Source organism: Theropithecus gelada, chromosome 2, assembly GCF_003255815.1.
Source record: "Theropithecus gelada isolate Dixy chromosome 2, Tgel_1.0, whole genome shotgun sequence".
Classification (NCBI taxonomy): Eukaryota; Metazoa; Chordata; class Mammalia; order Primates; family Cercopithecidae; genus Theropithecus; species Theropithecus gelada.
In genome coordinates, this window is record NC_037669.1 from 68858684 (window position 1) to 68873649 (window position 14966).

The 14966-nt window shown below is 38.3% G+C and overlaps 1 protein-coding gene and 1 long non-coding RNA gene across 7 annotated transcripts in view; one reads left to right on the forward strand and one right to left on the reverse strand.

Annotated features, from left to right (window-relative positions):
* Positions 1–14966, forward strand: part of FOXP1 (forkhead box P1) — a 632119-nt gene that overhangs the window by 276777 nt on the left and 340376 nt on the right. For 5 of the 6 annotated variants that reach the window (XM_025374729.1, XM_025374733.1, XM_025374736.1 and 2 more), the window contains one exon: positions 6765–6825. The gene's annotated coding sequence lies outside the window, so the exon portion shown is untranslated. Of the gene's footprint in view, positions 1–1883; positions 1966–6764; positions 6826–14966 lie in introns of those variants that run through there. The other variant, XM_025374739.1, reaches the window with a different exon arrangement.
* Positions 789–14966, reverse strand: part of LOC112618125 — a 16219-nt gene continuing 2041 nt past the window's right edge. Inside the window, exons 2-5 of the long non-coding RNA XR_003118027.1 lie at positions 14031–14154; positions 10157–10214; positions 3792–3923; positions 789–971 (exon numbers count right to left, since the gene is read on the reverse strand). This is a non-coding gene — a long non-coding RNA (uncharacterized LOC112618125). The remainder of the gene's footprint in view (positions 972–3791; positions 3924–10156; positions 10215–14030; positions 14155–14966) is intronic.

Sequence of the window (14966 nt, forward strand, 5' to 3'; positions counted from 1 at the left end):
TCTCTTTAATTAGATATGCATGAATGTATTATGTGTGAGTATATATGCACATATATATGTATATGTGTATATTTTTATATGTACACTTTATATACATATATCAAACAGATTATCAAACAGATCTTTGTAGGTACAGAGTCACAGGTATCCATTTACAACGTGACAAAGCAGAGAAACAAGATGCATATCTCTGACAATTGTGACTAAACAAACTGATTGTTTAAAACTCTCATTGAATGTTAGAGATTGAAATGCAACCCAGAGCAGAACTCCAGGGATGGGTATACTACAAGTTCTTTTTGGAGTAGCTGGAGATACAACAATAGCACTCCCCCCGCCACCCCCCACGAGTGAGTTCTTAATTACTAATGAATACAATTCATTTTAATTGTTATTATAGCAACATAACATTTAACTGTCTCCTGTTTAGTGGTGTCCCCTGGAATAGGCAGTGTCTCCTGTCAGAGCGAGGACAGGTAGAAGGCACAGCGGGCGTCTGATTGAGCCAGTTATTCATTTGCTGAGTGTTTGTGTTTATGCAAAGGGGCCTCTTCCTGCATATTTAATCTAGAGTAAGGCAGTGGCTTTTGTTGTGTTTAGCCCACATACCTTCAGTCCTTCCTCACACTGCCGCCAGCCTGGGAGCCCTGAGAGCCAGCAGGCTTCCAAGCGCCTGTAGTTTCTCCCTCACAAACTCTCAACTTTCTTCCGTTGTGTGAAAATTGCCTCTCCCGCCCCAAAGCTTTGCCTCCTCACCATGAACGGGTAAGTGTGTGTGAAGCCAAGGCTGACACTTTTGTTTCATTTTACTAATGTTGAGAGGGTACTTTGCTGCCCTTCTGGGCGCCTCCTGAAAGCAGTCCTGGTTCCTGGGCCGTTGTCAGCTTCTGGCTGCATTGAAATAGACAAGTACAGGTGCCTCTTAGGAAATGTGGCTGAATTTTGGACTCGCAGAGAAAGGCTCGTGAGGACTAGAGGGAATTAAAAAGAAAAGAGAGAGAGAGAGCAGCTTTATTATTCTTTGTCCTAACAAATCCTGTTTTGTAACTATCCTGCAGATAATGCTGCCATTGTTTGCTAAAAAGCCTTCAAACACTGTGTAAGACTGAACTGTAAGAAAACAGAAACTCTGCCGCTGTATTGTCTATACCCGGGCCAGGGTCCTCCCCGAAGGTCTGTGCCGGAATAGGAAAGGTTTTCTTCTGTGGAAATCGAATCGTCTCTTCATTGATATTAATAGCACACTAGAGATGTTGGCCATGATGCTCAGAGAGGCGGTCGGGAGGGAAGGAAATCTGATCTTGCTGGGGGGAAAATGACAGCCTCTTGGCCCCACGGTGGAGGAGACATCATCCAGGCTCCGTGTGCATAATGGCATCCTGGCTTAACTGTTTGCTCTAGGAATTTTAATCTTGAGCTGTTTGTTTTACTATCTGGGGTCTTGCTATTTTTTGTTCCTGTACTGTCTTTAGAAAGCACCATATTCAGGGGCTAATCCAGTCTTTTTTTAAAGTGAATTTTTAAAAAAAGACTCAGAGAAATTCATGTACTGTACACTTAGATAATTCTGGGGTATGATGGGGGTATTCTGCTTTCTTTATGAGGGTAGAGTGTTATTTCAAAAATAAGTTGCCACAATTAACAAGGGTGAACCATCCAAGGAAGATATGTCCTGTGTGAAGATATTTCAGGGTGTGGGAATTATGTCCAGGCTCTAAAAGAAGGAGTTTTCCTGACCAGTTAACTGTTGCCTCTGTTTGAGTAACTCTTTTCAACAGAAGAGTGTGCTGTTCCCCCGCAGGTTGGAAACTGTGAGAATTTAAATAAAATTTCATCAACCTTATTAAAATATGTAGGGACTTGTGTCTTCTTGGGTGCAAATCAGTCTAGAGACTTAGAAGCATTTATTAACAGTGAGGCTGCTGAAGGTTTTTAATAACAAAATTACAAATACTCTATCTAATTGTAAGTATATGACTTTTATACTTGGTTTTTAAGGGGAAAAATACTTTTTTTTGAGGCAAAGTAACTCCGTCAGAGCACCTTCTGTGATTAGCGCTATTGTATTCTTAAATTTTGATTGATAGAGATAATAGTTTTCACTTAAAAATACAGACAGGTACTTTAACTTTCCATGACAATAGCTATTTGCATTTCTTTTATCTTTTTGTTTAACATTTGTGGGGGTTGGGATGGATTTGATTATTAACTCTTATTGCACACTAAAGGTGAATCTAAAACAAAGGCTTTGTTAGAGCTTCAAAGGGAAAACAGCAAATATTGTTTTTAGGTTTCAACATTTAAAGGCTGTTAAAGGATACCTATAAAATATTTTCACATGACCACGGCCAGGGTTTTCCTTTTCTGTAAGGTAGGAGAGGGTCATTTTTCCAAATGAGATGGGCCGATGTGGAGTTAGTGGGGGGCTGCCAGTCTGAAGTAATTTCATGGGCAAGCATCGACTGGGGTTTACTGCACCACGTGGCTTCATGTGTAACATTTTAGGTTTTTGCTCTACTAGAATGGACTCCAAAGTTAGGTACTATGATCTGATGAGGGCCCCAGAGGATGAGGAGAAAGGAAATAAAATGTTACTTGCAGGGATAGGAGGGAGATTGGGAGAATGATGGATTCAAAGTCACACATTTCTTTGATAGAGACAAGTAAAAGAAGTGTAGTGTTTGTGAAGCTGCAAGCCTGGGTAGCGTCCAGCTTTGCCTCCGGTCTCAGAGACCCCGACTGCACAGCAGCTTCTTCCTTCCTTTTCTTTCCTGTTTCCTTCCTTTATTCTTTTCCTTTCTTTTTCCCCTGTTTTTCTCTGTTTTTTCCTTTCTCCCCTTTTTATTTTCTTCCTTCTTTTCTTTCTTCATTCCCCACCTTCCCCACTTTTTTTCTCTCTTTTTTTTTTTTTTTTTTTGGCAAATCTGACTCAGTATTTGAAGTCTTAAGGGCATAGAACAAACTTTGAGATTGATTTTGGAGTAGATTTTCTTAAATACGGAAGATAAAGTGACCCTTGTCTTATATTTTTCAATAGTCAAATATGTGTCGATGTCCTTGTACTTTCTAAGAAGTCATTGAAAAACAAGATATTAAAGCCCACAGGAGATAAGATTCCCTATTTAAAGAGGCAGCGAATTCTTGGAAATTGGCTTATTTGGACCAGTTTTTGCCAATGAGTACAAGCCGTTTGATTGGAGGATTTGAGGGTGTGGGAAGTTTGAACCATGTTCCTTCCTCAGTTTCCTAATAAGAAAGTGTCCTCTAGCCATAGACCTACTGAACTGCCCGCCTAATCACCACCCAGGGGTTCACTTTGCTCATCTTTGCATCTTTAATAAGACTGGCACACAATAGGTTCTCAGCCAGTATTGGGTAGGCTGAAGGTTGAGATGAACTATGTTGGGCATACTTCAGAGTTGCTTTTGCACAGTTATATAAAATTCAGTATAATGGAGAAATCTTAATGCAGATAATTTATTTTAGCTGTCAAGAAAGGGAAGGGGAAAATACTATAAACGGGAAAAAACGAGCCGATATTGTTCATTTTCAGTTTTGTGAAATGAGATTGCACCTCCACATTTACCTGCAACTCAGTTCCAAGCAGGACATACTAGTGGACACTGTGTATTATATGTCACACAGATTAAATTAAGGGCAAAATATACCCATAGAAAGTATGATATTGAAACACTATAATAATGTGAGGGTTCTTTAGAATAACAGCCCTAATTCGGGAGGAGGGGTGGTTGGGGAGGCAGAGAAAGAGGAATGTACATTTAGTGTCTGACCCTAGAGTTCGCAGTAGAAATTTGTGTCCTGGACATGGTTTTTGTGGTCACTGTGTAGCTTCAGGTAGATGACACTGTTGCAATCAATAGTGAAGAGGCCACGGAACAATTCTAGTGTTCACAGAATCTTAACTGTTGCAGAGAATGACATAAAGGAAAATAAGTAATTTCTGTTTACCGTATCCTTGGCTCACTTTTAAAACCTAAAACCAGTAGGAAACTTAAAAAAGAAAGAGAAAAAGAAAAAAAAAAAAAACGCAATTCGTATGGAGACAGCATTTTTTAAAAGAAGACAAGTGGGCTGGAGGGGAATGTATTTCTTTTTTTTTTTTTTTTTTTTTTTAACCTAAAAGCTTTGCATAATCATTTAATTTTAGTTTTGGTGCTTGTGCTGCCGGTAAGCATACAGGTAAATAGTTGATCTATTTGATAAGTAAAAGTGATTTAAAGAAAATAGCAAATATACTATTGGAAAGGGAAGTTTTATGCTTTGGAAAAAATGAAACGCATATTTTTCTGCTAGTTGTTGGTTTCCAATTCTTCTAAGCTAGTAATGAGGCAGACTCGGGCCCCAGTACTACCCCCTAATTTTCTTGTCTATTATATTGACACATTTCATTTAATTTAGCATGATGGCAAACAGCTGTTGAACTATTAATCTTTTCTCAGCAAAACTAGAAAAATGTCTTTTAGATTACTTTGTTAATGTATACCTTTTCTAAAAATGAAAATCAACAGAAATAAATTAATGAGTGGCCAATCGTGCATGTGCACCAAAATTTATGGAACTTCAAAATAGAGAAAGATAGAGATTATATCCTACTGCCAATTTTTTATGTGTAAGTGAAAATTAAATGTAGTCAGTTTTGTATTGTTTTAGTATTTATAAATTGGAGGGTCAGTTGTATGATTTTGTTGTAATTCTTCCCCCAGTATCCCTAGGGGAAAAAAATGATACTTGTAAAATCTGAGGCTGAAGCAGCTTCTATTTTTGTTCCATGTTCACTTACACACTATACTGTGTGGATAGATGAGTAGAAAAACAGGTCTGGTGTTTACCTGAAAATATTCTGCAAGTTCAAATGCAGCACTGGAGATAACTTTATTCCAAGTAGGCATTTTCAGCAGTTTTTTTAAAAAATTAAATTTTAATGAGGTCCAGTTGTTTGCCAGGCCTATATGATAGCAAATCTCATCTGCATTGCAAAGTCTAATACTATAGGTCTGACTGCCAAACATGCAAAAATAGACACAGCTCAATAGATAAACATATAAATTAGTTTACAGTGCATGTACTGGAGAACATCTCAAGTAAAAAGGAGAGAGAAAAAGGCATTCTTGCTTTGAATTGAGTAGGATCTGCCAAAGTTCACTTGCTTTACATTTAAGATTTGATGAGTGGTAGATGTAGAAATTTCTGTGTGTGCTTTGTATGTACGGAGCTCTGATTTGTGTAGAGTAGGTCTCTGCAGATCTTAGCTCTACCTTGAGGACTTGACCATCTTTGCTCTGTTTTTCTTTCTTATCATCGCTTGCCCTGAAATAGACTTCTCACCACTGGAGAAACCAATCTTGGGGACATACATCAGCAGTAAAGCACACGATTTTCATTTTCAATTTGAATTGTTTTGTGTAAAAACAAAAAGGTTTTGGTCAGGCTGCAAAATAGTAATTTTAAGTCCCAGAGCTAGGGTTTTTCCCCACCCAAATGGTGAACATTTATGGTGAAAACCTCCAATTTCCTCTTACAGTAAACATGAAAATTATGATTTCACTCAGAGCCTGCATCTTTTTCCAATCTTAATGGCAAGAATCTGCATACACTTGCTTGTGGAAATGTCATAAATTGGCCTTGGATCAATTCCTCAAAGATAGTACACACCAAAGTGCCACTTTCAAATTTTTAGCCCTCGTGAAATAAGATTTTACTCTTCTCAATGATGTTTGCCTTTCCACATTCAGGGCTGACAGCAGAGGGATAAGCAGGGATATCTTCCTATAAAATTAAACCACTTCATTACATATTATTCTGAAGAGTGAACAAAAAGATATGAACATTTTAGTAAAATGATGATATGATTTCGCCACCTTAAAAATTATATGAGCATTTGGTCAATGGATATGGAATGAATCCTGTACCCTCGTAGTAACTTGATCTAAATTAATAAACAAATGTTTTTCTTTTCACTTGTGCCATATGTTGATCCCAGTTACATGGGCAGAAAGAGGCAGCTTGTAATGTTTCTTAAAGGATTAAACACTGTTTTGCATACGGGAGTATGCAGATGCAGGAGTAGATGTGGGGTAAAATGTGTTCCATGGTTTCTTTGTGTTTTAGGAAGCTTGATTTCAATTGTTTGTTTCATGTGACATGAACCTTTTTTATTTAACTTAGTAGCTCCCGTAGATACATGCTAGGAGAAAAACATTCTGTGAACAGCTTTCACTAGCAATTAACTCCCTGCCCCTCCCCAAACTGAAAATGGTGCTGCTTTCATTCATTTTGAAAGGTCCAAAGTGGCAGAAAGCATGTTGTCTACAAGACCTAACTCTCTTCCAAAAGGGAAAAAAATAAGTCTCTGCTTTAATGAAATAAGGGGTGTTGTGGATGTTAACCAAACAGAGACACGTTCAAGTGGCAGTCTGGTTTCCAAAAACAAAGGCCTACGAGTCACATATTATTCTACGTGAAAATAAATTGATAGACAACAAGATGAGAAAAAGTTGATACACAACATTTGAAATGTTTCACCTTGACTTTTTCCCCCCAAGTCGATTTTGTTGTCTTGAAGAGCTCAAAGGCATATGGTCCAGATAAGCAGAGATTCTTGGGACTTGTTTTTATTAACCCTGAAAGTCATTTGCCATTAAATAGAATTGAGTTCTTTTGTTGTTTCGCTTGTGTCTGTCCTTGGCAGAGGTGGTTGCTACTTCTCTTGACATTCAGATTTTGATGTTCTCTTTTGTTTTCAGGGTAAGACGTGACCTTTTGAGGTGACTATAACTGAAGATTGCTTTACAGAAGCCAAAAAAGGTAAATGCAAATGTGATTAGTGAAGTTATATCCAGGGCTGTGTCTTTTGCCTTCCAGGCATTTTAATTCAGTTGTTTTTTGGTCTGTATTTGTCAAATAAACATGTATTTATTTGCGTGTGAGTACATATGTGGTGTATTTTTGGAAGTCCTAAGAAAAACGGTTGCCCTTAAGAAATGGTCTACAGATTCACATTTTCCCCCCAAATATTATCAAACTCTTCTCTTTTTGTTGAAGCTGAACTTATTTTTATTTTTTAAATTATGTTTTGCTTGTTGACTTGGTAGGTTTAAAGTTAGAAAGGAATATTCACATCACAAAAGTGGTGATTCATAAAATTAACTTGCTGCAAACAAGAGTAACGCATGTCAGTATTGTGTGCTGAAGTGGTGTCATCCGATTGATGTTCATCTGGCGGCTTTATAATCACCTTCTTTCAGAAATTAACAGTCAGGCACCATAGCAACACGCCACATTGGTGTAACTGCTGAGCAGTGTGAGGCACATCCCTATAATGTCAGCACTAGGCTGCCTTGTTCTCTTGACCTTGCTTGAAAATCAAATGAGTACTTGATTTTAAAATTAGAAGTTTTCAGAGAGACTAATGTAGCTTAATGAATTAAAGCCAAATTTAATGTTTTCAAATTCACTTTTGGGAGGGGGAATGAAAAAGTACTCCAGTTAAAATGGTTATGGATGCTACATATTTACTTGATTTCAGAAGTACCTCTCTGATAAACGCGGTGATCATCTTACACAAGATAATTCTTCCGGTCATTTTAACATCTGATATTTCTCAAGCAGTAGTAGCATCTTCGTTTCATTTAGAATTTTGGCCTTTAATAGTTCCATTTGATTTAGTAGATTTGTGTCTGTTTAAAAACAGGGTACCTGCCCGCATGGTTGAACAAAGCCTTTGCTGAGATTTTACTGAAGTTTATGTATTTGCCAGATACAGACTTCTTGTTGAGTTGAACAGAGTTTTTTTGTGGAACTTTCATAATGTGAAGAATCTTTGATCAGATTTTGATAAATCTCACCTGGAGCTTGGGGGAGTTCTAGAATGCATATATATAAAGGGTATGGATTTGTTTTTGTAGTTGCATTCTGGCACATTTAATTTGGGCCAGAAAAATCAGACTTCCATCATTTCACCTTCTATATTGTTTAAATGAAACCTTTGCAGGATCTACCTAATTGTATTTCAAAGAGGACAAACATACGTTTCAGATGTTTCGGCATGGAAGGAATTGATTCCCAACCAGTAATTGGGATTATCAGGTCACAACAAAACACTTCCCTTTGCTGGGGCTCAATTTTCTTTTTCTTTTTTTCTTTTTTCTTTTCTTTTTTTTTTTGAGACGGAGTCTCGCTCTGTTGCCCAGGCTGGAGTGCAGTGTCAGGATCTTGGCTCACTGTAACCTCTGCCTCCCGGGTTCAAGTGATTCTCCTGCCCCACCCTCCCGAGTAGCTGGAATTACAGGCACTCGCCATCACACCCAGCTAATTTTTGTGTTTTTAGTAGAGACAGGGTTTCACCATGTTGGTCAGGCTGGTCTCAAACTCCTGACCTCGTAATCTGCCCACCTCAGCCTCCCAAAGTGTTGGAATTACAGGCATGAGCCACCACACCTGGTCTGAACTTTCTAATCTTTAAAAGGAAGGCATTAATCTATATCAGGGTCTGCAAACTTTTTCTGTCAAGGGCCACATAGTAAATATTTTGTTTGTAGGGGCATTCAGCCTCTGTTGCAGTTACTCAGCAAGGCGGTAATTTGCTGTCTCCTGGTCTCTGTAATCTCACAGAGTGATCTCAATCCAAGATGCTCCTCATGCAAAGTGGTGCCACATGTTTAACTCATCTCCTACTGTCAGCAGAGGTTTCTGGCAAAGCTGAAAATTATGATTAAACAGGCCAGGCATGGTGGCTCATGCCTGTAATCCCTGCACTTTGGGAGGCTAAGGTGGGTGGATCACCTGAGGTCGGGAGTTCAAGACCAGCGTGGCGAAACATGGTGAAACCCTGTCTCTACTAAAAATACAAAAATTAGCTGGACGTGGTGGCGGGCTCCTGTAATCCCAGCTACTCAGGAGGCTGAGGCAGGAGAATCGCTTGAACCCAGGAGGTGGAGCTTGCAGTGAACCAAGATTGCACCACTGCACTCCAGCCTGGGAGACAGAAGGAGACTCTGTCTCCAAAAAAAAAAAAAAAAAAAAGATTAAACAAAGCTGAAAAAGTGGTAGAAAAGATGAAAATTTAGCCTGAGAGTTGGCTTATCCGTACAGCTCCAAATACAACCTTCACTGATGGGTTTTCATTTGTTGTTTGTATTGGTTTTGTATTTTTTGTAATCACCTGTAAGCATGAATTATTTTTCTTCTGACTCAATGTCTTTATAATGTCCATTCTTTCACCTATTACCTGAAAATGGAAATACAGTCCCCATCCCCCCAAATTCTGTAATATTATTGAAAGTTAAAAATATCATAGGTCAAGGGAAAATTTGGAAATAAATGTTTCTAGAAATGTGTGATTGGCATTGCCTGAGAAAGATAGTCCATATTACCAAAAAAAAAAAAGTTTTCTTCATAATCACTATCAAGTGCATGATCTATTACATTATTTAATATCGTGCAAATAAGGCCCTTCCTTGTAAAATTTCGTGATCATAAAAGTATTTTATGTGCTCAGTCTCTATAGTTGTTCTCTACTTTCAGCTTTTTTTGTTGTCTTTGTCTTTGTTCTGTATACATTGTCTTTGTCTGTTCGGTGTTGCTAGAAAGGAATACCTGAGGCTGGGTAATTTATAAAGAAAAAAAATTTATTTGGTTCATAATTCTGCAGACTGTACAAGAAACATGCGGCAGCATCTGCTTCTAGTAAGGACCTCAGGAAGCTTCCAGTCATGGCAGAAGGGGAAGTTTGGAAGAGGCGTGTCACATGACAAGAGAAAAAGGAAGCTTGGAGGGAAGGGGAGCCAGGCTCTTTTTAACAACCAGATTTCTCATGAACTAATAGAGCAAGAACTCAGTCATTACTTTGGGGAAGACTCTGAGCCATTCATGAGAGATCTGCCCCCATGACCCAAACACCTTCTATTGGCCGGTCCTCTCACAATTGGGGATCAGATTTCAAGATGAGATTTGGAGGGGATGGATTTCCAAAGTATATCATACATCATCTTCAGTATTCCTATTCCAAGTGAACATTTCATTACTTAACACTTTTTCTTTTACAGTATCCATTCCATCTGTGTTTTGATGCTGATTTCAAATTTTGGGGAGAAATAAGTTAGGGTATATAGACTCAAGTAGTATACATAATTTTTACTTTTGAACAAGGTAAAAGATCTTTCAAAGACTAATTTGTATATATCTTGATCTCTTATCTAGGAAGAAATAAAAGGGAAATACACAATTTAAAACGATGTTTCAAGTCAGTATAGTGGTTAGCATTTCTTCCTGATGAGTAAGCCTTAAATGAGAAGACCTTGCCATCCAGCAATGGACAAAAAAATCAGCATCATCTTTCACACTGCAAGAAGCATGTAGACTTCAGATGCCAGGAGCTTCTCAGTAAATAACACGCCCCAAATTTGAAACCGGGGAATTATTAACAGTCAGTATAGATGCACAGAAATATGCCTACAAAGGTACTATGGAAATAACTGATTATATACATAAAAGTAGCCAGGCAAATTCAGAAAACCAGATGAAGCGATTTTGAAAATTTAAGATTCTAAGGTCTGAAGAGTCATAAATAACAGTCATCATACTCGGTAGTGATATAACAATTTTCTTCCAACTAGATCTGAGTGCTTTACAAAATGGGTCTGGTTGCTGGCATTCCTAAGAGGTAGCTGGCAATTCTTATAATTCCCACTTTACAGACTGGAAAAATGGTCCCGTTGATGATAAATAGTTTACCTAAGGTGATCCAGAATGTCAAGATGGAAACTAAAGAGAGACGCACTGGTCACAATTATACAGATGTCATTCTATTATGGTTGCCTTGGTTTGGTGATCTAACAAAGGTTTATGTGGCATTTTTCCCTGCCTCCCTTCACCATTGACAATTTACCCTCATGCATTTGCTTAAAATTCAAATCCAATTTGTAAAATTCGTCATCTTATATTCAATTCTGAATGGCACTGAGAGTTGAAGATAATCATCAAGACCGTATAGATTACAATTAAAATGGTTATTTTTAAACATTAGGTATCTCCAAGCTTCACATTTTTTGTGTTGGTCCAGTTTCTTTTTAAAGTCAAGTTATTTGAGAGAAAATTGAAAAACAATCAAAAGGAAGTATAATCATTGCAATTTCCCCCCGCATCCCTAATTTGAGCTGTTTTATGTTAGATGAAGGAATATAAATGCATCCTTATAGATAACATTCATCGTGTCTTACCTATTATAAATTATTTCTTGGTGAAAAATAAAGCTAAAATGCTCTTCATTTATTTGAAGTATAAGTTCCTTTAAAAGTATATATGTGAGTGATTTGAATACTTACCTAAAGACAACAGCAATTCTGAGCTAAACCCATTCAAAACTACCTTTTTATAGTAGTTAGCATTTGAATTATGTGACTGTTAATTAAGGAAGATGTTATGAAAACACTGTAAGCAGTCGTCATTGAGTTACCAGATGACCGTATTGGCTGGAATGTGATCAGTCAATTCAGTTAAGCATTGAAATGCTCCCTGACCGCCCCTGCTCCCCGCACATACATACAGTATACTCATGCCTGGGTTGTAACAGTCAGGGTAAAGACGAGGCTGGTGTAACAAAGAGATCCAGTGTAAAATGGCTTAAATAAAATAGAAGCCTACTTCTCTCATGAAACAACCTGACCAATGTAGCTTGTCTGGGCAGATTCTTTCTGTCTGTGCTCTCCTCCCTTCGGGCTTTGTCCTTATCATAGGGTTGAAGCTATGTTGTTGCCGCACTGTGGAGATGTCCAAAGCAAGCAATTTTCTTGTAATCAAAAGAGTTAAATGTTGTATACATCCCACTCATTGTCACTTACCGGATTATGGTCATAAGGCCCAGCAAGCTTTGAGGGCTGCTGGGAAATGGTCTCTACCTGGGTGGCCAGGAGCCTGGGGAGAATTGGCAAACAGATTTAAGGGGACAAGTAGAATACAAGTACTTTATTGATTCAGTTACTCCAATCTAGTAATTTCATTCATTCATTCATACATACAGATGTATGTACATACATACATATATTAATTCTTACTGCAGGTATTTATTGGTGGGTGTGGGCTAGGTGCTGAGATTATAGCACCATGTAAGGACACGGTCTCTGTCCTCACAGAGTTGATATTCTAGAGGGGCAGGCATACATGAATGGTGATGATGATGATGGGTGTTAGGAAGGGCAATTATTGGTTGATTTGAGAAGTGTTCTGAAACAAGGAGCCCAGGATATCAGGAATTATGTGTTTTAACATTGTATAGAAGTTGTGTGAGATTAACTTGATTTCCTTGTATGCTGTTGTGAATGTTATCAGGCATGTTAATTTTTTGTTAACAGAATTATTGAGATATAATTCCCATACAATACAATTCACCCATTTAATGTGTACTTACTTTTCAATAGTTCTTAATGTGTTCAGAGTTGCAACCATCTAGTTCAGTTTTAGAATATTTCATCGCCTAAGAAAAAAACCTTAGTAACTATTAGCACTTACACTGCGTTCTCCCTCCACCCATCCCCTGATAACAATGAATATGTGTTCTGTTTGTATGGATTTACTTAGTCTGGATGTTTCATAGAAATGGAATCCCACATCCTTTTGTGACTGGATTCTTTCACTTAGCAAAATGTTTTCAAGGTTCATCCAGGCATTTAAAATTTTTAACTGTCTTAAAACCTCCTAAGTTCTTATTTTTAAATCTAAGAGAATGGTTGCTTGAAATATTCTTACAAGGGACAGAACTGGGGAAAAATTACTGTTTTTTATGCTGTGTGTATTTCCATAGACTGACATGGCCTCTCAACAGTTAAACGTCAGAATTTAAATGTTTGCATTTTAAGTTAGCTGTTTTTAAACATTGTTAGCCATAATGCTAAACTAAGTTACTCCGTAAACAAGAGCTGTCTCTCTTGAATGTTAGTTTCAAAGAAAAAAAATTTCTTAAATATTGATTTCCAGAGAAATATGCTCAATAGAGTTCGTTTTCAAGCAGAAGCCACTTGTTGAAATGTACATGAAGGCATATTTAGTAGTAAAGACAATATTTGCAGCAATTATCAAATAACCATATTTTGCACAGTGAACAATCAAAAACACAAAACCAAATAACAAATGGTTTTATCTATCTTTTTTTTTTTTTTTTTTTTTTTTTTTTAAGAAATGGGATCTGGCTGTGTTGCCCAGGCAGGATTACAGGGGCTGTTCTTAGGTACGATCATAGCTTACTGCAGTCCTGAACTCCTGGGCTTGAGGGATCTTCCTGCCTCAGCCTCCTGAATAGCTTGGACTGCAGGCTCACACCACTGAACTACTGTATCCATATATTTTTTTTAAATGATGATTTTGCTGTCCTATCTGCCAAAGGCACAAATATTCCAACTGCTCACCTTGAGCATTTTAGGAATAAAAAAAATTTCACATTAGGGGGCAACTTAATGACATACCACAGATGTAGGAAATAGAGCCTTTCCTTGGCAATTCAGAAACCTCTGAAAGAAATTTGAAGCTTGACTGTGCAAAAACAAAATCTTGTAAAAGGTAGCACATCTGTGTTAACCTTGTGGGCATACCCCCTCAGTATCTGGTAACACCAAGGACCTCAAAGAAGCAAATAGTGTACTGATGACAGAATCCTTATTTTATGAACCCATTTGAAAGTTGAAGCTGTAGTGACAGTTACTAACCAGTGCTAAGTTTGGATTTGAAGTTTGTGGTATCTTTTAAAAAGACTCTTGGTGAATGGGACTTTGTGAATATGAAATGAAGATGGATCGTTTCGGTTTGTTCCTCTCTGCCACTGATCTGGACTTCGCATGGGGTCGGGAAGATAAAGGAAAAACATGAAGTCTTTCTGCCCTTGTCAAATTCACTCTTTCTAAGGGTGAAAATCATGCAAGTCTTCCCTGAATTTTGTATATTAGCATGTATGTAGTATATAATTAAAGGTAATTAGATATTGTGTTAATTATCTGAGAATATGACCAGTTATTTAAAATTACCTTTTAGGCTGGGCACGGTGGCTCACACCTGTAATCCCAGCACTCTGGGAGGCCAAGGCAGGTGGATCACTTGAGGTTGGGAGTTCAAGACCAACCTGGTCAACATGGCAAAACCCGGTCTCTGCTAAAAATACAAAAATTAGCTGGGCATGGTGGTGCACACCTGTAGTCCCAGCTACCTGGGAAGCTGAGGCGAGAGAATTGCTTGAACTCGAGAGGCAGAGGTTGCAGTGATCTGAGATCATGCCACTGCACTCCAGCCTGGGCAACAGAGGGGAGACTCCGTCTTAAAAAAATAAATAAATAAAAAGTAAAATAAAATTGCGTTTTAATTAAGAGAAACCTCGCATTGTTGGATGGACTGTGATTATTGCAGTCTATGGCTTACCGTGGTACTTTGCATGCTCACTCTTTCCTCCAGTCATTTTTTTGTGGAGGTTGGTCTGTTTTCCTTTCAAAGGGTCGTCAGCGGTCTCTGGAGGCCAGAGGAAATATCCTAAAAAACATTCATTACGAATTCCATACTTTAAAGTTTATTTAGACCAGTCATATTCAAAGTGGCCTTTGGAACCAGTTTGTGGGTTAAGGATTTTAGGGTGGTGGCTGGTACCCAAGACTTTTAAAAAATGGAATAAGCGGCCAGGCACAGTGGCTCATGCCTGTAATCCCAGCACTTTGGGAGGCTGAGGCAGGTGGATCATGAGGTCAACAGATCAAGACCATCCTGGCCAACATGGTGAAGCCCCATCCCTACTAAAAATACAAAAATTAGCTGGGCATGGTGGCGCCCACCTGTAGTCCCAGCTACTTGGGAAGCTGAGGCAGGAAAATCACTTGAACCCAGGAGGCAGAGGTTGCAGTCAGCCGAGATCGCACCACTGCACTCCAGCCTGGTGCGAGACTCCATCTCAAAAAAAAAAAAAAAAAAAAAAAAAA